Genomic DNA, 22662 nt, shown 5'->3' with positions numbered 1-22662 from the left:
AGGATGCTCATCAGCAGCATTCCTTGCACCATTTGTGCCTAGCCTACTTTGCAAGGTCATTGTGCGGATGAAATGGAGGAAGCACCCAAGAAAGTGGAAGCAGAAGATGCAGGTTGGTTGTGAGCAAGGCAAGGGCAGCTGCACGTGGCAACATGGCATGGCAACCTGGCTCTCCGACTCCGGGTTCTACCCAGGAGTCCACGCAACTGTCGTAGGGATGCGTCCTTTACCAACCAGCCAGTTTCAGCCCGGCCATGTTTCTAATTGAACCTCTGACCAACAGCAACCAAGTATTCCTCCCTTGGAGTGGTTTGGGCGATGGGAAGTGGGATGACGGATCCTCAGTCATTCCGTACTCTGTGAACTTTGCTTGGGCAGAGAGGCAGGACTCAATGACTTCTTTCTAATCCAGTTTGGGTGGGGGTAATGCAAGGAAAGGTGTTAGCAAAGCACATAATATTAGAGGGAGGTTTTTTGTTTTTTTTTAGGGCGCCCTCAGAATAATTCATGGGGAGAGCAGGCTTCACTCAGCTGGGCCTCCAAAAGCACAGGAGATTATTTCCATTGCTTCATGTTTGGCTGGCTTACTCCTAAAACTATTAGTGGAGTAAACAGAGTTCTTCAGATGGCACATTGTATGACTTATCAATAAATGCACCTTCTTATAAATCACCTCACTAGAGGGCAGGTAGAAGCATCCTAGTCTTTCCCCTGAAAAGTCAGTTTTAAGAACCTAAGAAGAGCCTTTCTGGTTCCGGCCAGTGGCCCATCTGGTCCAGCCTCCTGTTCTCCCCATGGCCAGCCAGATGCCTGTGGGAAACCAGCAAGCAGGATTCAAGCACAAGAGCAGCCCTCACAGCTCCAGTGATTCCCAGTAACTGGTATTCAGAAGTATCACTACCATCAACTGTGAATGCAGACAATAGGCATCATGACTAGTAGCCATCGATAGCCCCCTCTTCCATGAATCTGTCTACTGCTCTTTTAAAGCTGTCTAGGTTGGTGGCCATCACTGCCTCCTGTGGCAGGGAGTTCCATAGTTTAACTATGCGCTGGGGAAGAAGAAGAGGGGAGGAGCGGAGGCGGGTGCTCTAGCTTCTTAGTGGGCATCCTTTCTCACTGAGAGGGAGGCTGTGGTCACAGCAATACAGCCTGCTGCTGCCTCTCATAGACGAAGCCAGGGGTCAGCAACCTTTTTCAGCCGTGGGCCAGTCCACCGTCCCTCAGACCATGTGGTGGGCCGGACTATATTTTGAAGAAAATTAATAAACAAATTCCTACGCCCCACAAATAACCCAGAGATGCATTTTAAATAAAAGGACACATTCCACCCATGTAAAAACACACAGATTCCTGGACCATCAGCGGACCAGATTTAGAAGGTGATTGGGCCGGATCTGGCCCCCGGGCCTTAGTTTGCCTACCTATGACCCAGGCAATCACCTCAATGCATTGAGAAGACTAAGCCATGGGTAGGCAAACTAAGGGCCGGGGGCCGGATCTGGCCCAATCACCTTCTAAATCTGGCCCATGGACATGCTTTTACATGAGTAGAATGTGTTCTTTTATTTAAAATGTATTTATACCCTGCCCATCACGCTGGGTTTCCCCAGCATCTCTGAGCAGCTTCCAACATATATAAAAACATAAGAAAACATTAAACATTTAAAAAGTTCCGTATTCAGGATTGCCTTCAGGCAGCTTGGGGGCCGGATAACTCCATACCCTTCAGCATTTCTCCCATGAAAACAGGACCATCCTAAGGAAAAGCAGGACACTCTGCGATCAAATCAGAAACCGGAATGACTTCTCTAAATCAGGGACGTTCCTGGAAAATGGGGACACTTGGAGGACCTGACATTGGTTGCTCTGCATGCTTTTGTCTCTGGCCCAGCCCACCACGGACATGTGTGTCACACAGGCCACTGATCCTTCCCTTGGCAGCTCCTGAGCACCACACAGCTGGCTGAGCCAGCAGGCCGCAGGAAACAAGCTCCTGCAGATCCTGGCACAGAAATGTTCCCCACCCCCACCCCTACTCGACTGCACACCTGCAGAGACCAGCAAGAGAGCAGAAGGACCTGCGAGGCAGAATCCAGCACTGCCTCCTTGCACAATTGTGCCCCCCCCCAAGTGTGTGTGGCAAAGCCAGCAAACAAGAGACGCAGCATGAAATAACTGCGGATAATTAAAGGATTGGAGAGCCGTATCTCGGGAGAAGCAGGGAGTTTTTCATTATCCATAAATAGCTCACTTTGCAGAACTGCTTAACTCCTCATTCCTTTGCATGTGCACTCGCTCACAGAAGTATGGCTCCCACAAAAGCAGCGTTTGCATTTGCAGAAGGTGGAAAGTTCATGGGTGCACTTAAAAGCCCGTCTGAATATGCAGAGGCCTTCGGGTGGCTTGCCCCATCTGGGTGTGGCCAGTTTGGACCCCCCTGGTGGGCCAAGACTGGCTTGCGGGCCAGAGGCTCCACACCCCTGGACTACACTGACTGGCAGCAGCTCTCCAGTTTTTCACACAAGAGATGCCAGGGATTGAACCTGGCAACTTCTGCATGCAAAACAGATGCTCCATCCCTGAGCTATTATCCTTCAGCTAAAAATAATGTAAGATTCTGGTCCTCATGAACTGCTCCCCCCCAATACAGCAAACAGCATAGCCTGCCACAAAATATTGGAAGTGTAGAATGCTCCTGGGACGCGGGTGGCGTTGTGGGTAAAAGCCTCAGCGCCTAGGGCTTCCCGATCGAAAGGTCGGTGGTTCGAATCCCTGCGGCGGGGTGCACTCCCGTTGCTCGGTCCCAGCGCCTGCCAACCTAGCAGTTCGAAAGCACCCCCGGGTGCAAGTAGATAAATAGGGACCGCTTACTAGCGGGAAGGTAAACGGCGTTTCCGTGTGCTGCGCTGGCTCGCCAGATGCAGCTTGTCATGCTGGCCACGTGACCCGGAAGTGTCTCCGGACAGTGCTGGCCTCCGGCCTCTTGAGTGAGATGGGCGCACAACCCTAGAGTCTGTCAAGACTGGCCCGTACGGGCAGGGGTACCTTTACCTTACCTTTACCTTAGAATGCTCCTGTTCAGGATTCCAGCCCAGGTTGGTAATCTGGCTGGTGTGTTTGCTCCGGGGAGGAAGGGGGTGGCTTCCTTCATCTTCCCATGAATTGCACTCCCACATGCACATACCTCCACCTCCTGTGCTGTTGAAGCAGGCAGTGCCAGGTGAGGGCTACACAGCAGAAGATGCAGGACATATTGGTAAAAGGAGCATGAAAGGGACACAGAAAGCCGTTGGCACATGGCCCTGCTCAGGGCCACTGGGGATCAGAGCACCATAGCAGGGGGCTGAGTGAGGGGGTGAGAGTCAGTTCCAACACTGGCACTAAGCCCAGAAGTGTCTGGCACATGAGCAGCATAGCACTGCAATTGGCTTTGATGGTTCTTGCACCATAAGACTGCAAGGTCTTTTTCTTAATCTGGAAGCAAATACCAGAATATAAAAGATGTCGCAGGACATCTTTCTTGCCATTTAAGATTTGTTCTTTCTATGGAGAAAGCTGCCTTGCCCACAGTTTTGTATGCCTAGGTTATGTCCAGGTCAGATTACTGCAGTGTTCTCCACATGGGGCTACAGCTGAAGATGGTTTGGCAACTGGTACTTCTACAGAAAAAGAGTGAGGCAGCTTGTGGGAGTTGGGCCAGGATTCTGCATTGGTTACATGGGCTGCCTCTGTCTTTATCAGGCTTATGGGAGGTGCTGGGATTGGCCTTTAAAGCCCCCCATCAGGGAGTCATTGGCAGTGGGTGCTACAGCCCTGAAAGTTCTTCTCAAGCTCAGATTTGAGTCTTTGGTCGGGATATCAGAGAATTCCTGTGAAAATGGAAATGGGAACAGGAATTGCTAATGTTTGCTTATTTGTGCCATGTGCATAAAAGAAACCCATCCCGTTATCAGTATTCACTGTTGCTGCTGCTTTCTTTCCTCAAATTATACATAATTGCATGCACATGCAGCCATTTACAATGTGTTTCCTTGGCACTGAAATTGATGGAGTGGCGCAGAAAGCCATGCCTTCTTGCATCCCTAGTCTTGAGGGTCTTTTGGAAAGCTCACGGATAAAGAAGCAATGTGACCTCATGGAGAGCCATATTCCAGAAGTACTGGGGACACCACCCAAAAAGCCCTGTCCCCAGTACCCATCATCCTAACCTCTCTTATTGAAGGGCCCATGGAGCAGGACTCCCAGCAGAGATTTTGGGTGAGATCTCACCCCGAATTGGAGCGATCCTGCCTGAAATTGGTGCAGATGGCGGCACCACTTCTTCTTCAGCAGCAGATGGGGCACATTGCGTAGTGCTGGTGGCGGCAGTGGCAGCAGCAACAGTGACAGCGCCGGCAGGAGCAGGAGCAGGGGCAGGGGCAGGTTGGCACTTCCCATTTCTCCTCACACGGAAAAATGGGATACCCCCAAAGGGGGGTATAAATGCAAGCAAGGAAGGATGGCTGGGCAAATGGAAAACCCTGGAACTGACAAAAGCATTATTTCAGGTTTGACTGTTACCGATGAGGAAGTCAGGTATTGCAAACCCAAATAAGGATGGATGCCATTTTAATGCTGAACTGGAGCAAAGTGGACCTTCTAAGGATCCTACCAAATGTTCCCTCCTCAACGGAAGATGCACAAAGTCTACTGAGCTGAGAGTCCTAATGCAGGAATATTGTGTGTAGTTACTCTGAACTCATTTTCTTCTCTTATTAGCACCACAGAAGCCTTTTCTACAAGTTTCCCAAGCTTCCTTCATAGCTGAGAGTTGATGACAAAACATTGCTTTTTCCGAAGGGGGTGTGGACTGGGGCTGCAGGATGGGGAAAGTGGTGGTGGCTGACCACTTGCTCCTATGGAAACAGTGGAGAAGACAACTTGCCGTCTTAAGTTCTCAGAGTTACATATTTGCTGAAAAGCAGAGGGCTGTCCTGACCAGAAACAACATGAAAGGCCTTGGGAAATTTGTGCATCTGCAGGGTACCAGGAAGCTTGGTATCTGCAGGAGGTTACCAAGGATGACCCCCGCTCCAAAACATGATGCTGCCCATCTTCACCCTAAAGTGGTACATTCCTTTACACCACATCAGGACTCAGCCACCTGATTCTACCAACATCCATGGGAGGTTCCCAGTGGACTACCTTGTGTGAGAGATCTTGCTGGTACCAAGGAGAACTCTGTGGAACAGCATCAAGACACCATATATCCGGTTCTAATGGAGGTCCCTCTTGTTATCGTTTTAATAAATCCCCCATTACAGAAGCCAGGGCCATCTCTGAAAGCCTGTTAGCAATTAATACAAATTCATTAGCCAGCCGGCCTCCATATCTGTGGCACTGTCCTGCCCTCTCAGACACAATAAATCCACTCAAATGGGCTTTTTAATCATTGCCTAGCAGAACTCCAAACACAAGGATGGTTAATTATAATGGAAGCCAATTGCCTTTTTGATATCCTTCACTGATGAAATCATTTGCAATTATCAAATTACATTCTGCCAACTGGCTTGCCTCAAGGGGTCAGTCTGTTAGCAAGCCTAGGGAGGCCATATGAGCACATGAGGGGATTATAAATATGGATGTTGAGTGACAACAAGATGTCAACCAGGAGGTATGGCAGGAGAGAGTGTAAGGTTTAGATGAGACAAAAGATCCATCTGCGCCAACAGTCTCTGGCTAAGTATGAGCAGCCAAGGGTTTGGGCCCCACCAAGCAAGGGATGGAAGAGATGGTCCTGTTCCATGAATGTCCCTGGCCCCAGGCATTCAACCATCCGCTGCAGGGATGGGGATCCCAGGCCTCTCCAGGTGTTGCTAGTTTCCAGTTCCCATCAGTCCCAGGCAGCAGGGCTGGCCCAAGACATCTTGGCACCTGAGCTGAACCACCAATGGGCACCCATCCCCCCCAGTTTAGTGAATGTGGGAGGGGGGACTATGTGCCACACCAACAGATAACTGGAAAGAAATAAAATTTAAAATAGATAGAGGGCTTGTTCAGACTTCCTTTTGTGCCACACTTTCCAGGCACAGATCTGTGTTTTAAAGCTCCAAGTGCCCCCTCCCCCCGTCTTGGTGCTTTCCCTGGGGAAACCTGTGCTTTACCACTAAATTGAGGCAAACAACAATCCACAGAAAACCCAATTGCCATTTGCTCAAATTCAGTAGTCAAATGCAGGTTTTTCGGGGAAAGCACCAGGACAAAAAACAAACCCAAAAACAAAAAACCCCACCCTGCCCAGACATGGAGCTTTAAAAGCTATACCTGCGCCTTGAAATGTGGCACAAAAGGCAGTCTGGGAAAAACATCTTTGTCTTACACCCTACAGTTCAAAACAAGGCATCCCTCATATGCAAAACGGCCACCTTTACATTGCTTGGTGCCTTGCAGTTCCACACCAGAGAGACAGGGTGAATTTCACAGCTATGTGTGCCAGTCTATGCACTCTGGTGTGTGAGTGAGTACAACTGAACTTAGACTGACTCTGAATAAGCATCCATAGGTTTATGCTGTGGATCCTAAAGACTGACTGACATGAAGCAACTAAGCAGAGCAACTGGAGAAAGGAAAAATTAAAGAAATACTTTTTAAAATAATGAAATCAAAATGCCCAGGCCACAGTCACTCCACCATGATTTCTTCTCTTCAAATTAAATACAAATGATTGTGCCATCCCTAGGTCCCCAACATCAGGCAAGAGGCAGGAAAAAAATGAAATGCTGTATATTCATAGAGCTTTTACAGACATTATCTCAGAAATCCTTACAACCACTCTGTGTTATGCAATCTCACAATGTCCTGTACAAGCTAGGTTCCCCTCTCTCATTTTCTGGAGCGGGAGGGGAAGACACCAGGAACAGTCCAGGATGCTGCGCGTATGCTTCTGTCACTGTTTTCTGATTGACTCCAGCAAATCTCATAAGATCTTAGAAGAGCTGGGGTCACCACAGGGGTAACAGGGGAGAAGTTTGCATCCACAATGAACCAGCTTGAGCACATTCTACAATTTTGCTCCATTTCCCACCCCCTCAAGATAATGGACTTGAAGTCAAGACTGCATTCTCATTGCTCCCCCAGTGTTTGGGTTCTGGGGTCCTCACTTGTCAGTTGCCCACCTATATTGCAGTGGTACACTTAGATAACTTTAGATCCTGGGCTTAATGGTCTTATGGAGCAGGGGACTATTGAGATGGTCATGTATGTTACTTCACTTCCATCAAATGGCTCTTTAGATGGTAGTCTTTACTATTTCTCCTGCTCTGAAATGAGATCAACCAGCCCTGCTGCCTTTGAGGTCCCCTCTTGCTTATTCTGTTTAGTTGAGTCCTGGATGTCTGCCCCAAAGTCTGACTCAAATAGCATCACTTCACCAAATTGACACAATAAGAGCAGGCAGCTGCTCCCAGCAAGCTTGTTGGTGATGATGGTCTTCCACTGATGTTGTGACTCCTGATAGGTGAGTCCCGAAGGAGTTTCACCTCCATTGTTCTGGTCTCCTAGCAACAATGCTCACCAAATTCAAAGCCTAGGGGCAGTTTCAACAACATAGGACTATTAATGGGCACAAGAAAGACACAGCTCCGATTACCTAGTCCTAATGCAATCTCCGAATCACTGGCAAATGGATTTTGCCTGTGGTCATATTAATGTATTCTAAGAGTTCACTCAAGGACGGGGATCTGGCTGCCAGTAACGTAGGGCTTGAATTGACTCTTGGACGAAAGCTCTTATTATTATTTTTAATGAAATGGAAATTAAGAAGAATAAACACAGAAGAGGATAGAGGGCTGCCACTTTCCAGTATGGCAAATTATAGCCTTCTTAAATTGTGGCACCCAGAACTGGACATAGTACTTATTTGGCAACATGGTGCCCCAAGAGAGGAGAAAATTTGGCACCCTCACCCAATCTCACCTTCCTGAGTTGCAACTCAGTCATCTGTCTGACTGTGGTCTAACTTTGAGTAGGTGTCCATATAGGTTTTCTTATTCTTATTTTGCACCCCCTTGGAAGTCTGCCCTGTGTGAGGCAACCGTCCACACCTCGCTAAATCCATCACTGCAACACTCCAGATGGGGTCTGACCAAGGCAGACTAGAGCGGGACTATTTCTTCCCTTGATCTGGTCATTATACTTCTGCTCATGCAGCCTAGAATTGCATTAGCTTTTTCCGCTGCGGCATCACACTATTGTCTCATGTAAGAAAACCTGAATAGGAATTAACTGCAATCCTACACATCTGCTCAGAAGTAAGACCCACTGGGTTTAATGGGGTCCACTCCCAACTAAGTGTGCAGCAAAGGTGAGGAACCCTTTGCGTTGTGAAGGCAGCTTTCTCTTGCAGGGAGCCGTCCAGGCACCGCAGGCCAGTGGAGGCAGAGGTAAAAGTGGCCGGGCAGTGGAGGGGACTCTTGCCTTTGTATAGCTGGCACACAGCCACAAAAGGTCAGAGGCATAGCTGTCAACTTGCAGATTTGAAAATAAGGGATCAGCAGCCTTGAAAATAAGGGATCAGCAGCCAAAATAAGGGACATGCAGCCTCACCTGTTCCAGGCACTCCAGTCTTCCTGTCCTCCTGCAGTCTGGTCAAAATCATGCTGGTGGCTTCGAGAACACTGTCCAACCAACTTTGTAACCAGAGGTTCAACTGAATAGAATCTGAATCACATGCACCACAAGGCCTACGCAGCCTCAACTTAAGATGGCTCCCCGGCCTGGCTTTGCACTGTTTGCAGCAGCACGTGCAACAAAATGGCGTCCAGCATTCAAAAACGCCCTCAGCTTGCATTAACTAGCCACACACACACAGCCTCCCCCCCTCGCCACAAGATCACCAGTCACCCACCATTTTAGTCAACCAGCTCTTTTCTTTTCCCCCATAAGGCAATTGAAGGTGCCTCCAAAACAAATTCAAAAGCCCCCCCTCCTACAAGATCTCCTTTCCTTTTCCCCCACCATGTGCCCCTGCTCCAGACAGACCTTTTCGCCGGCAAGGGTGAGTGGACCGTCGATGACGTATCCATCTGATTCCGATCTGAGCACTCAGCACAGGTATGATCAACTTCTGAGCCCCTCTGAGCCAAAGGCAGAAAGCCCAGCCAGCAGCCAAACGAAGCCTCAAGGAAAACCACCGTCACCTCTCCGCTGGGAAGCGCTGAGCAAAGGCGAGTCCCCAGGCAATGCAGCCAATTTGATCGGCACAAGGCATGCAAGCTCCTTCTTATTGGGTGAGCAACACAATAAGTCGTTCTTAGACTTCTTATTGGGTGAGCAACACAGCCAAGCAACACAGTTGGAGCCTCCCTCCTCCCTGGCCGGCAGGGAGGGAGGGAGAGGAGCTGCTTCCTTTGAAATTTAAGGGACATCATTTAAGGGACATTTAAGGGACATCCATCAATAAGGGACAGCACCGGGACATGGCGCTGGAATAAGGGACTGTCCCTTCAAATAAGGGACGCTTGACAGCTATGGTCAGAGGTCTACTGACACCCAGCTCTCTATTCAATGAAGCAAGAGACATTCTCCCCGTTGAAGGACACCTTTCAGCCAGGCTGACACACTCAAGCAGGGCGTGGGGCAAGGCTGGTTAGAGGTGTGGCTTGAGGTGGGGGGCATAGCCTAGAGAGAGTCCTGAGGGCCAACAGGGAAGCCTGGGGGACACATTGGGCCCCTTGGTCAGAGGCTCCCCAAGCCTGCTGCATAGGATTGCGTCCTCAGATAAATAGGAATAGCCTTCCCTTCTCGCTGGCTAAGAATAATGTGTGCCTCAAAAGATGCGGGACATAATATACAAATGACGGACTGCGAGAGGCTGTGGAAAACTGATCTGAAATTTACGGCATGTTCTTCATTGAAAGAAAACTATATGAAAATGATGTATTGGTGGTACTTAACCCCAGTTAAACTACCAAAAATGTATAGAACAAGTACCAATACATGCTGGAAATGCAAAGAAAAAGAGGGTACCTTTTATCACATGTGGTGGAACTGTGATGTAATCAAAAAATTATGGGAAATGATATATAATGAAATGAAAAAAATGTTCAAATTAACTTTTGTTTAAAAACAACAACATGGAGGCTTTTCTACTAGGAATTATAGGTATCAAGAATGCAAAAGATCAGAAGAAACTATTTATGTATGCTACAACGGCCACCCGGATGCTGCTAGCCCAGAGATGGAAGGCAGAGACATCCCCGACCAAAGAAGAATGGTAAATCAAGTTGGTAGACTATGCCGAGATGGCAAAATTAACTGGGAAGCTCAGGAACCAAGAAGACAAGAAATTTTAAAAATAATGGGAAATGTTTATAATATATATACATAATCATTTGTAAACAGGTTAAAACATTAGCAGGATTTTAAATATACTTGTAATGGAAACAACATATAATTTAGGATAATGAAAACTTTGGAGAAGTATTGTTGTGCAGATGAAAACAGAAGTAAGAGGACCTATGGATGAGATGGGGTGAAGTCAGGAGATTCAGAGCAATCTTGATATGTGAATGTGTATGACACTTTGATGTAAGTTTAGTCTTTATTCTTTTTCATTTTTGTTTTTACTTTTTCCTCCCCCTATATATAGGGTGCCTCTTCTCTGGAAGTGGGCATGGCAGCCACTTGGTTGCTTCTTTATTTCATAGAATCCTACAACTGTAGAGTTGGAAGGGACCTTGAGGGTCATCTAGCCCAACCCTCTACAATGCAGGAATATCAACTAAGGCATCCCTGACAATTGGGCATCCAACCTCTGCTTAAAAACTTCCAAGGAAGGAGAGTCCACCCCCCATCCTCCGAGGGAGACCATTCCAAAGTCGAATAGCTCATACTGTCAGAAAGTTCTTCCTGGTGTTTAATCAGAATCTCCTTTCTTATAACTTGGAGTCATTGGTTCGAGTCCTGCCCTCTAGACCAGGAGAAAACAAGCTTGGCCCTCCTGCATGTGACAACCCTTCAGATATTTGAAAATGACTATGATATCTCCTCAGTTTTCTCTTTTCCAGGCTAAACATACCCAGCTCCTTCAATTGTTTCCTCATAAGGCTTGGTTTCCAGACCCTTGATCATCTTGGTTGCCCTCCTCTGCACACGTTCCTGCTTGTCAACATCCTTCCTAAATTGTGGTGCCCAAAACTGGACACAGTATTCCAGATGTGGTCTGACCAAGGAAGAATAGAGCAGGACTGTGTTCACTGCATTGCACATGGGTGTGAGGGATGTTGTTTGGAGCTGGGGAGTACATTTACTGCCATTCTTTGCTGCTAACAAAAACAAAATCTCCTCCATCCTCAGCCATCTTCTCATCTTCCTTTTGCCACCCTATCACTTAGTGTGGCCATTTGCTAAAAACCCTATCTGTTATGTACTGAGTTGAATAGGATCAAAACTGCAGCAGTCTGATTGGTCCTAGAACAATAGGATCCAAAATGCAGCAGTATGATTGGGCCTAGAACAATGCAGCAGTATGATTGGTCGGCAGGAGCCACCCAATCCAGCTCCAGATAGAAGTGAATCCACAACCTGATTGGCCTACAGGAGAATTCCGGAATTAGCCAATCACGTGCAGCCCATTGTGTAAATAATGTATATAAAGCAGATACTTTGAGGGGACTTCCATTCCCTCCTCACCACTATGAGCTGAATAAAGAGCATGAAATCCGCTCTTGACTCTGAGTATATTTCACTATCCCTTGCCCTTCCTCTGTTCCTCAAAGCAGTCAGCTTCTCAGGACCAGGCAGCATCAGGCCCAACCATGATCAAGGCTGTCCTTGATGCAGCAAAGGCTGAGGCAGATCAGACAAGAACTAAGTGCCTGAGTTCCCACAATTGAAAGTTGATGGTGTGTTGCACTGGAAAATAGTGGCACACGCCCTCGCTGGAAAAAAATACAATTATTTCTCCCTCCTTGGAGGTGATTGAATTTCTCCATCAGTGGCACAAGGAATGGAAGGGCTTCAGCAAAGGGGAGAAGAAGTGGTGGGGCATCAGTCTGTTTCTGGTCTGTGTCAGTTCCACATGTGTCACCCATAAATCTGTTCTATCCCATTTCTTCATTAATTTGCTTTAAAAATAAAATAAAATTGCACACAAATTACATTTCAAGATGGGTCAGAATGCATATTTTTAAATGTGCTTTCTCTTAAAATATGCACTTATAAATTCAGTATCTTAAAAACACACATTTCTAAACATGCAAAGTCCCTCTCGTTGCTTATTAAGACAGGTGCCATTTCTATTGTCTTTTCATGTCTGTTGAAGAATTTCCTCTTCCAACAAGACTTCCAAGTGGAGGCGTTTATCTGAGTCAGTATCTGTATTATATTTGAAATTATTTTTAAATATGTTGTATACTGTGTGTGTTTATATACTAAATCATTTTATATGCTTTTATTGCATTGTAAAATTGCTTTGAGATGCTTCAGAGGAAGTAATTCATAAAAATTATTATTATCTTACTATATAATGTTTTTGCAAGAGAAAAGGTGTCACACTGGAGTTGACATGGTCGTCAGTAAGAGGACACACAAACAGCATCATTGCAAAAGCGGGAGGAGGGAGTGAGGGAGAGAGCGAAAGGATTGGTGAAGCTGGCCAGCAACATGAGCAGAGGCAGTAGCCCCTGGTTGTTATTATAAATGATGCCCTCTTCTTTTCAGAGGTGAGAACTACATCAGAATGCTTGAGAAGTGTAAAGTGTGATGGAGAACTGACTTTTGATCTGCCCCTTAGTCCAGGTGGTCAGTTGACACAGGGATTTGCAAAGATCAGATTGGTCAAGCATCTCTAGGAAATGGTGGGTGCCAGATACAACCCCCCTTTCTGTAATCTAGGGGTGCAGCCCTCCCCAAGTTGCTGGTTGGGGTTGGTGGAAGATGCAGCCCAGGGACATCCGAGGCCACGGCTTCCGCAGTCCTGCTGCTGCCATCCTCGAATGCCCTCCTCTCTCTCAGCCTCTTCCCACCTTTGTCTCTAACAGATGCATTGATTCATCTATTGATCAAACAGTGCGCACAAACACAGAGAGCAGATGGCTTCCAGAGTAAGGGTTCCCCCTACCCTCCTCCTCTCTCCCCATTCATAGAATATCATAGTACAAATCAAAATTTCATCAGAAGCAAGAAGCTGAGATCACAGAAAATACTTTTGAAGGCTCTCTCTGAGTATCAAGGGAGGCCGTTGCAACTTTAATTGAGGGCCACAAACCCTAGCTACTTTTTAGCTTTATTTTTATTTATTAAGAGGACAAGCACCAACCTTTCTGTTCCTTCTGATGTTTGACAGGACAACTAAACACTGTAAAAACAATTGTCACTGAAACACATAAAACATCAGTAAAACTTAAAATCATTCTAGGTCATCACCTAGAATTATGTATCCAGATTATATATCTGGACAACCTGGCTTAAATAAAAACAGGTTTAAACCGATATAAAAAAATAATACAACAGGGCCACCTGCCTAATTCTTGTGTGTCTGTGTATTTAAGAGGGAGCAATCTGAGGCTCTGCATCCTGAAAGCCTCCTCCCCCAAAGTCTCTCCTTCCCTGGAGGTTTTTCAGCAAAGGTTGGATGGTCAGGGATTCTTCAGCTGATTCCTGGATTGCAGGGGGTTGGACTAGATGACTCTTGGGATCCCCTCCAACACCACAATTCTATGATTCTAGCCATTTGCCTCTGAATACCACTTGGCTGGAATCACAAGGTCTTGCTTGTGGGCTTTGGAGAGGTGTTGATTCAGATACTGAAAGAACAGGGCTCTGGACTGGGCAGATCTTTGGTGTGACCCAGCGGAGCCCCTGTGTTCTCACACTTTCCTGGAAAGTGCCTCTCACTGTTTCTGCTGGACTCCACAAAGCCAAGCCACCCAGTCCTAAGCAAACCACACTGATTTCCGCAGCACTTACTTCCAAGTAGCTAAGCCTGGCACTGCAGCAGAAGGTGCCTAAGGGGGAAATGCAAATGGTCGGTCCAGAATCTAGCTTGTCAGTTGGAACAACTTTGAGCTAGAATCAGCCCGTTCCACTCGTCCCCATCTTATGGTTTTGTTTTTAAAACTTTTATTCAGTTTTACAATATACATTTGAATTTAAACATTAATCATAATCATAAACATATAGGATTCCCTGAACCCTTAGACTTCCCTCCGTCCCTCCATGGTTTCCATTGTCAAACTTTTTCTACTACATCTTATAGTTTCTCCATTTATCTTAAAAATCAATTTTCACCTCAGTTTTTCATACATTACAAGTGTTGCTATAATCCTGCCAAAGTTTTTAGTTGTTTACAGTGTTCTCTTAGATAACTTACAAATTTTCCCTATTCCTTGTGAAAATTTCTGTCTTCTTGGTTTCTGATTTTCGTGGCCATTTTTGCCATTTTGGCACACCCATCTTACGCTTTGATTACAATCTTGAACCCGATGGGGAGAAGAAAAAGGCCTGACAACTCCAAATATAAAGTGGCTTCTTCTTAGAGATCTTCAGAAGACGGGAAAAACGATTTTAAAAAGTGAATGAATGAATCTGCACAAGGCACTAGTAAAATAATTCATCCTCCCTCCCTCTCTGTCCTCCATCATATTTTAAAACTGCCTGGTCTATTAACTCTGGGTGCATTTATTTTATTCAGCTGAACTGGTGCCTTTGAGTGTGTGCGTGTGGAGTGGTGGGGGGAGAGACTGCATGGTTAATTTGGGCTTATTTGCCATGGGATTTTGAAGCTCTTAGAAGTCCACACACTCCCTATGGAGCTCAGAACATCTGCTATGCTTGTCTTCAAGGACATTAGGAAATCTATAGGGGGTCTGCCAAAGTATTTTTAAAGTGTGAACTGAAAAAGCCAAGTTAAAGAAGTCTAAGGGTGCTGTCGTCCTTCAGGAAGCAATCTTGCAGTGAATTATTCAGGGTGCCTCGAGGCACCAAAATGTTGCAGCAGGTGGTTGAGGATCACAGGGAGCTGCCTGGGAGGGAGGGAGACCTTTGGTCCACCAAGGACTCTTTGCTGCAGTGATGGGCAGTAGCTGCCCAGGTTCCAGGGCAGAGCATCTCCTCTCCTTGCTCTACATGGAGATTCTGGGGTTGAATCTGGGGGCTTTTCCATGCACAGCCTGTGCCATAACCAATGCAATACAGCCCTGTGCTGCTCCCACAGGTATGGAGGGAAAAGGTTGCCCAGGAGCAGAAGCTGCGGGTTTGAAGAAGAAAATGGTGGTCAGCAACACATTTATTTATTTATTTATTTGCTTGGCACATTTTGTGCCCTGTTCTTCAACCAAAATGGCTCCCAGAGTGGCTTACATGCGGTCGAAAGTAGGCAGTCCTTACCAGTGGGCTTGCAACCTAAAAAGACACGATACGCAAGGGATAAAGGAAAGGGAGGGAAGAGGAAAATCCAAATCCAAACTCAGGGACCAATTTCTAAACAGAGGAACAGCTGGCATGGTTCCCAGCAGGATGCACCTGATGGAGCTGGTCTCTCGCAGTAGAGCCAAGGGATTAACCCCCCCCCCCTCCCCAGACACACACCATTGTTCCCAGGCACACTGCTTTGAGGCTGCTTTCCATTTTTAATTTTTTTAAAAGTCCACAGCAGATAGGTGCTCCCTGACATAACTAGTGTATCCCCCCAAACGCTTTGTTATCTCTCCTGGCTCCTGCAAACCATTCTCCATCAACTATGTTCAAAAATTATCAAAGGGAAGTGTAAAATTTGGCAAGATGCAAGGGGTTTGCTGTATATGCTTGACGTTTGAGGCTTCTGAGGATTCCTGAGGGTGTCTTTTTCTTCATTCCTTTCCAGTGGCCTGCAACCTTCCCCAGTACAGGCATTTCCTGAAAAGTCCACAATGTCCTCGCCTGGGCTTTTTTTGAAGCCTGGAGAAGAGGAGGTTAAGGGGTGATATGATAGCCATGTGCAAATATATAAAAGGATGTCACATAGAGGAGGGAGAAAGGTTGTTTTCTGCTGCTCCAGAGAAGCAGACACGGAGCAATGGATCCAAACTACAAGAAAGAAGATTCCACCTAAACATTAGGAAGAACTTCCTGACAGTAAGAGCTGTTCGACAGTGGAATTTGCTGCCAAGGAGTGTGGTGGAGTCTCCTTCTTTGGAGGTCTTTAAGCTATCATATCACCCCTTAACCTCCTCTTCTCCAGGCTAAACATGCCCAGCTCCCTTAGCCGTTCCTCATAAGGCATCGTTTCCAGGCCTTTGACCATTTTGGTTGCCCTCCTCTGGACATGTTCCAGTTTGTCAGTGTCCTTCTTGAACTGTGGTCCCTGAACATTCTCACATCATCTGCTATACTACCAGCCTTCCTGTATACATTCCAAGATTTCTCTGATGAAAATAGGGATGTCCCATTCCATAATGATAATATTACTATTTATAACCCACACATCTTACTGGGTTGTCCCAGCCACTCTGGGAGGCTTCCAACACATATAAAAACATAATAAAACAATAAACATTAAAAAAACATTTCCCATACAAGATTGCCTTCAGATGGCTCAAGGGTCAGATAACTCCATACCTTCCAACATTTCTCCAATGAAAATAGGGGCATCCTAAGGAAAAGTAGGACATTCCGGGATCAAATCAGAAACCAGGAAGGCTTCTCTAAATCAGGGACATCCCTGGAAAATAGGGACACTTGGAGGATCTGTTCCTGCGCCTCACCTAAAATCCAGGAGAAGTGCATTGGGGAACATTTCAGTGGAAAACAAAGCCCCCCCCACCTCATAGCACAAAGGTGAGCTCAGCCCCACACCAAGCAAAATGGTCGAGAAATTCTATAGCCCGTTGCGAATGAGACCCTCTTTCGTAGGGGAGGAACACTCTCAAGAAATTGGCAGATAGGATTCGTCATAGCACTAGAAATAACAAAACTGGGTCTAATAAAACATTAGTTTTAGTTGTCAAGTACAACTCAGCAAAACGATCACAAGATTGTTCTGTCTGCAGATGAAATCAGGATTTCTGTGAAAGTGGGAGAATTTCAAATGTCATCCTTAAAAAGGAAATGCCCCTTGCGGTGTGAATTTTATGGAGGAATTGCAACATTATTTATGAAGATGCCCTTTATATTCCAAGATTAGAGAGAAGAAAATGACTAAAACCTTAGAACTGAAGGTTAGCATTCTGAACAATTAAATCTAGAACAATATGTCTGCTCTCTTTGATAAACTCACTGAGGAAATCAGGGTATCCTGGTGCCAGGAAAAAGGGGGGGAAGACTGAAATATGACCATTTGTCAGTGCAAGCAATTCTGGAGAGGGTTTTCCATCCAGGAAATAGCAGTTTTAAGGGCAAAGGAATTTATGAGCAAGAGGTGTGAGTCAGTCACCTGTTTGCATACACGAAGGGCAGACTGGGGGGGGGGGGCAGGCTAAACTGTCTCTCCTGCTAATGCCCACAAATCTAGCTGCTGCTAAAGAGACAGCCTCAAGCACCAGTTCAATAGCTGGAAGCTCAACCTGGGTACAGATATTAGGTATCCAAGAAAGTGGGAGGGAGCTTTGTGTGTACATTCACCCCTTAGCTTACACAGAGGCTACCTTCTGGCAATATCACAAAAAGCCTAAATCATGTATAGTCAAAACAACCTTTTGAAAACCTTAAAAAGACTCTCCAACCACCTCTGCACTCTCTCCTAAGGCCACACATTCTCTTCCAGGGCCACTACAGACTCTCCCTGCACCTCTGAATGCTATCCCAGGGTGAATGTAATGGTGGCTGGGACCACTGATGATTCTCCACCAGCACTCTCCTGACCCCTTCTGAAATATACTCAGAGTCGAGAGTGGATTTCATGCTCTTTATTCAGCTCATAGTGGTGAGGAGGAATGGAAGTTCCCCCAGAATGTCTACTTTATATACATTATTTACACAATGGGCCCCACGTGATTGGCTAATTCTGGGATTCTCCTGTAGGCCAATCAGGTTGTGGATTCACTACTATCTGGAGCTGGATTGGGTGGCTCCTGCCGACCAATCATACTGCTGCATTGTTCTACGACCAATCAGACTGCTGCATTCTGAATCCTATTGTTCTAGGACCAATCAGACTGCTGCATTTTGGATCCTATTCAACTCAGTACATAACACCATCCAAAGTTTCTGCCCCTCTCCTGCCCTGCTTTTTTCCAGCCAAGTGCATAAAGCTGTGATTGCGCAAGTTAAATGTGTATAAGTTGTGAGTTCAACTGCATTGCATTCCCCAGGACCCAAAGTATCTCTCCAAGGTTTGGCAGCTGAAGGAAGCACAGGTGTCCATCAACGTGAAGGTTTCGCATAGGTCCGAAAGAGGAAGACAGGCTGCCTCGTTCGAACCCTGTCCCCCGGCACTGGGGTACTTGGATTCCACATCTTATTGGTGAGGTCAGGAGAGGAGCAGATCCAGGACAAAGCTGCTGAGGAAAGAAGGGAGCTGTCTGGCCAGCAAAAGGCAAGGTGCTCTGCAGAAGGAGATGTTGTTCTAGCAACAGCCAATCACCAAAGACGTTTGATTTGGGATGAGGGAAGAATTTGTTTGGTTGTATTTGCGCAGCGGACCACCAGATTTGATGCTCCTGAACTTGCTTTTAGGTTGGAGCACAACTCCCAGTCAGATGGTACACTTCTCTGGATTTCACAGCGCATTTTCAGTGTGTAAGAAGTGTGAACAAAGACTGGACATGAAAGCTGCAAACAAAATGCATATTTCACTGGGGAATGCATTGGATAGGAGTGGGGGAAAATGTGTTGTATGCAAAAAGTAGGGCTGTGCACTGGGTTGAGCCAAAACCCACATCCTGTACAGAATCAGGCCGATTTCGGTCAATCTGGGCCCAGATCACCTGCAGGGAACATAATAGTAATAATAATAATAAAAATTATTTATATCCCGCCCTCCCCAGGGGAAGCCAGGCTCAGGGCGGCTAACAACAATAAAATAGTACAACATTCTAAAATCATTCATTCTAAAATTAATTCAAATCAAATTGATGGCAACCATTGGGCTAGAGTTCTGTGAAGATTGCCAAAGGAGGGAATCAGGCTGTGCCCTGACCAAAGGCCTGGTGGAACAGCTCTGTCTTGCAGGCCCTGCAGAAAGATGTCAAGTCCCATCGCAGTGAAAAAGCACCCAGCAGGTTGGAACTCTCTGCTCAACAGCTGGTGAGTGGAAGGTTCATTTCTGCTGTCCGCAGTGATTTTGGGTGGGTAGGATAAGGAGATGCTGTTTCTCCTCTCCTGCCCCTCCCCAAGCCTTTGTTTTAATAGGGTTTTGAGAGACAGCCTCTCCTTCTCCTCTCACTCCAAACTACATGTTTAATCAGGCTTTTAAAGCCTAACTAAACATTAGGGCTGACCCCTGAATTGATTCAGGGCCCATATCCAGGTTGGGTCAGCCCTGAAATCTTAGTTCAGATTGGGGAGGTCATGTGCATCCCTAGTAAAAAGTGCAAGTACAAGATGCACAGAAATTGCCTAAGATGGGATGGAACAGCTTGCATCAGGATGGATCAGGATGGAATGGACATACGATTGAGTCTTAGAGGGACTAAAACTGGATGGAATCAGCTGCTCAGCCAGTTCCCTAGGTTTAAATTTACAGCTACCCTTGAAGCTCCATTACTTTTGAGAGCATCAGTAGGGCTCTCCTCAGAATATACTTTAATTTGTGCTCAGTGGCGGAACTAGCTGCTCTGGCACTCAGAGTGGCGTGCACCTGGGGGCAGGGCTAGCCACCCATGGGGGCAGGACTAGTGTCCCATGGGGCAGGGCTAGCATCCCAGCACCAGGACTAGCATCCCAGGGGGGCAGGACGAGCGTCCCAGGAGTGCGCCACCTAAGCCAGGCGTCCCGGGGTGTGTACTGTGCCGCCGCCCACGCTGAGCGTCCCGGGGTGTGCGCGCGTCCCAGGGGTTGCACCACCCATACCAAGCATCCCAGGGGGCGGGGTGGTGATGTCACCCCTGTCAGGGATGACACCCGGGGCAGACAGCACCCACGCACCTGCCTTGCTCTGCCTCTGTTTGTGCTTCCTCCAGCTAAGCAGAGCTCAGAGAAGTAGTAGTGTCAGAGGCCCACTAACATGCCTCGTCAGAACATCAGCTCTGGCTCATGGCTCTCTCTGCTCCAAGGGTTGCAGAGTGAATTGCGGCAGCTTGGGGAAATGGGACTGGTCAGATGTATCGGGTTACCCAGCTTTACCAACTCCCTGCATTAGACGTTTTCCCAGACGATGGTGAGGCTCTGCTATCTCTCCTTGGTTCTTATATGTCAGGAGCAGGAGGGCCACATTCCTTTCTGGGAAACCTTCCAGGGGCCACATTTCAGAAGTGGGTGGCCAGAGCAGAGGCAGAAATGGGCAGAAAAATGAATGCAATAAATCCCCCCCCTTGTTCTTTAGGCAGCCTTTCTATGCACACCTGCTACGCAACCCTCTATACTCTTCCCAAGAGGCCTTATCAGAATTGCAGCCGGTCTAGAGCATTCAAAAGGGATGCAAAGCAGGACCCATGAGGGGGGTGGGCTGGCAAGAGAGGTTCCCGAGAGCCAGGTAGAGAGCCCTGGAGGGCCACGTTCAGTCCCCAAGACTGAAATTCCCCACTCCTGCCATTTATACTGGGGCTAGTGATGGGGTCTCACAGAGTCATAGCTAGGTGATCTTGCGGCCCTGGCAGATCCCCAGCCATGGACAAATGAGCTCTTCTTTCCGCCTCTCCTCCACCCCCCCCATTCAATTCACCCTCTATTTAAAACCATTTCTTATGAAGCAATAATCAGTATTTATATTTATGGACATATTTTAAAGCCGATTTTGTGCTCCCCAATTGCCTGTGCCTGTGGCGGAGACCCACCTTCCCAACCCCTTGCTACGGCCCTGGGTCCTCAGTCAAGAAGGAAGTCTCAACTAGTTGTGGTTCTGAGCTGATCGGGAGAGGGCCCCATACGCTGGATGCCAATTACTGAAAACAAGTCCTGAAAATAAGAGGAAATGAAGAGTGCCTAATGGGTTTCTTGAAAGGATGACTGAGCAAACGTGGAGAGTACCAGCTTCTGTTTTCATTCACGAAGACTTAGAAGTATTTTGCAACTTTGCAGCTAGGTGAAATCATTAATTTACTTGGGAGTAAAACTGGAAGGAGATGGAGAAACGTCTATTGCATTCAAATTCTGTATCAGCATGCAGACACACATACCCAAATGGAAAAGCATTTGCCACTGAAGTATCTTGGGAAATTTGGAAATCCATAAACTTGCCTTGCATCACTGATTTGACCTTCTCTCCATTTGGGTGTGTGGCATGGACCCCTTATTGCAGCTGGAAATAAAGCGATGCCCGTATGCTTTCTCCCCATCAATCAGCCACGCATCCGGAGTGCAACAGAAGTGCTCTGTCTCCATTGCACATCTATCACACCATCCCTTGGCTGTCTCTGCAGCAAGACAGCCTGACAGATTAACAAAACGACAGGGAATGGGAGGGAAGGACAACACCAGAGCCAGCAAGCATTTCCATCTGACACACAACAAGGACTTCCCTGTACATGGGATTGTTCTTTCACAGGCTCTTCAGACAAAGGGTTACCTGAGACAGCAGTGAGACCCCAGAACCTTTTGCCATTGTTCTATTATCCAGTGCCATGTGCACTTCATAGGCAGTGAACATTGCAATGGGAGGAAGGTTGTAGCTCATGTCCAGTATAATGGGCTTGTTCACACATTACACTGAACACAGCTGCAAATTGCACCTGCACGTTCAGAGGTGTTTTTATGAAAGAGAGTACACTCTGCACTATGTACACAAGTATGCACAATACTTTCACAGGTATGCAGCTCAACTATTTGTGTACACAGGAACACAGATCGTACACTTCTTGAATGTAATGTGTGAACATCCTCTAAGGTTTATTCACACATTGCCCTGATTAGAGAAGCTTCCAATGTTCTCTTCCATCAGCAGTTATGAAGTCCAGAAACAGCATCCCCACGTTATCCCAAACTGCCTTCAGCATGGGCTAGAGAGCTTCTCAAATATCATTTCAGCCATATGCTGCATTAAATAGTTGATGATTAGAGATTGTGCATGATCTCTGGTGGGCTTCAGGATGGGACAAGCTACCTGTAGGAATACATTAGTGAAGAAATAATGGTTGCGAAATCAGGTCAGGCATTTTGCTTAAGATGGGTGAGCTTCTTAAGTGCTTTCACTGGGCAAATATGGCAGCTTGTTGAGCCAGAGTTTGGCCCCATTGCTAGAGATTATTGAGCGTGATTGTTAATCCAGCCCTGTGTTTCTGAGATAAGGCTTGCTTCCCTAGGCCAGGGGAGACACATCGGTGAGAAGGATTACCAGTCCCATATCACCTCCAGGAAGAACACGAAGCCCTCCAAAGAAATGGCTATTCCCTTCCAGTGGGAATAAGCGCTGTTGCTTAACATTTTATTAATACATCTGCCAGGTTCCAGCCCTAGTTTTTGTTTGGGATTCCAAGGCAGCACCAGGACTGTGCCTCCGCCTTTATCGTCTCCTTTTCTACCCTGACTTTTAAGACGCAAGTGCCTTCTTCTTCCCCCTTGAAGCATACAAAAAATAACAACTCTGTGTCCGAAAAGCACACAGCCTAG

General features: G+C 46.8%; 2 protein-coding genes and 1 long non-coding RNA gene across 4 annotated transcripts in view; 1 reads left to right on the top strand and 2 right to left on the bottom strand.

Moving 5' to 3' along the window:
- LINGO1 (leucine rich repeat and Ig domain containing 1) overlaps positions 1-22662 on the bottom strand; it is a 665590-nt gene that overhangs the window by 105521 nt on the left and 537407 nt on the right. The gene's annotated exons all lie outside the window — the stretch shown is intronic.
- Positions 1-22662, bottom strand: part of LOC308485665 (uncharacterized protein) — a 539283-nt gene that overhangs the window by 287748 nt on the left and 228873 nt on the right. The gene's annotated exons all lie outside the window — the stretch shown is intronic.
- The window catches only part of LOC308485700, a 105387-nt gene continuing 92049 nt past the window's right edge, over positions 9325-22662 (top strand). The window contains exon 1 of the long non-coding RNA XR_013990688.1: positions 9325-9519. This is a non-coding gene — a long non-coding RNA (uncharacterized lncRNA). The remainder of the gene's footprint in view (positions 9520-22662) is intronic.

The sequence above is a fragment of the Podarcis pityusensis genome, assembly GCF_964106645.2.
Source record: "Podarcis pityusensis genome assembly, chromosome: 9".
In the NCBI taxonomy this organism is placed as follows: domain Eukaryota; kingdom Metazoa; phylum Chordata; class Lepidosauria; order Squamata; family Lacertidae; genus Podarcis; species Podarcis pityusensis.
The sequence above is the reverse complement of the archived record's forward strand: the minus strand, read 5'-3'. Positions and strand labels throughout refer to the sequence as shown.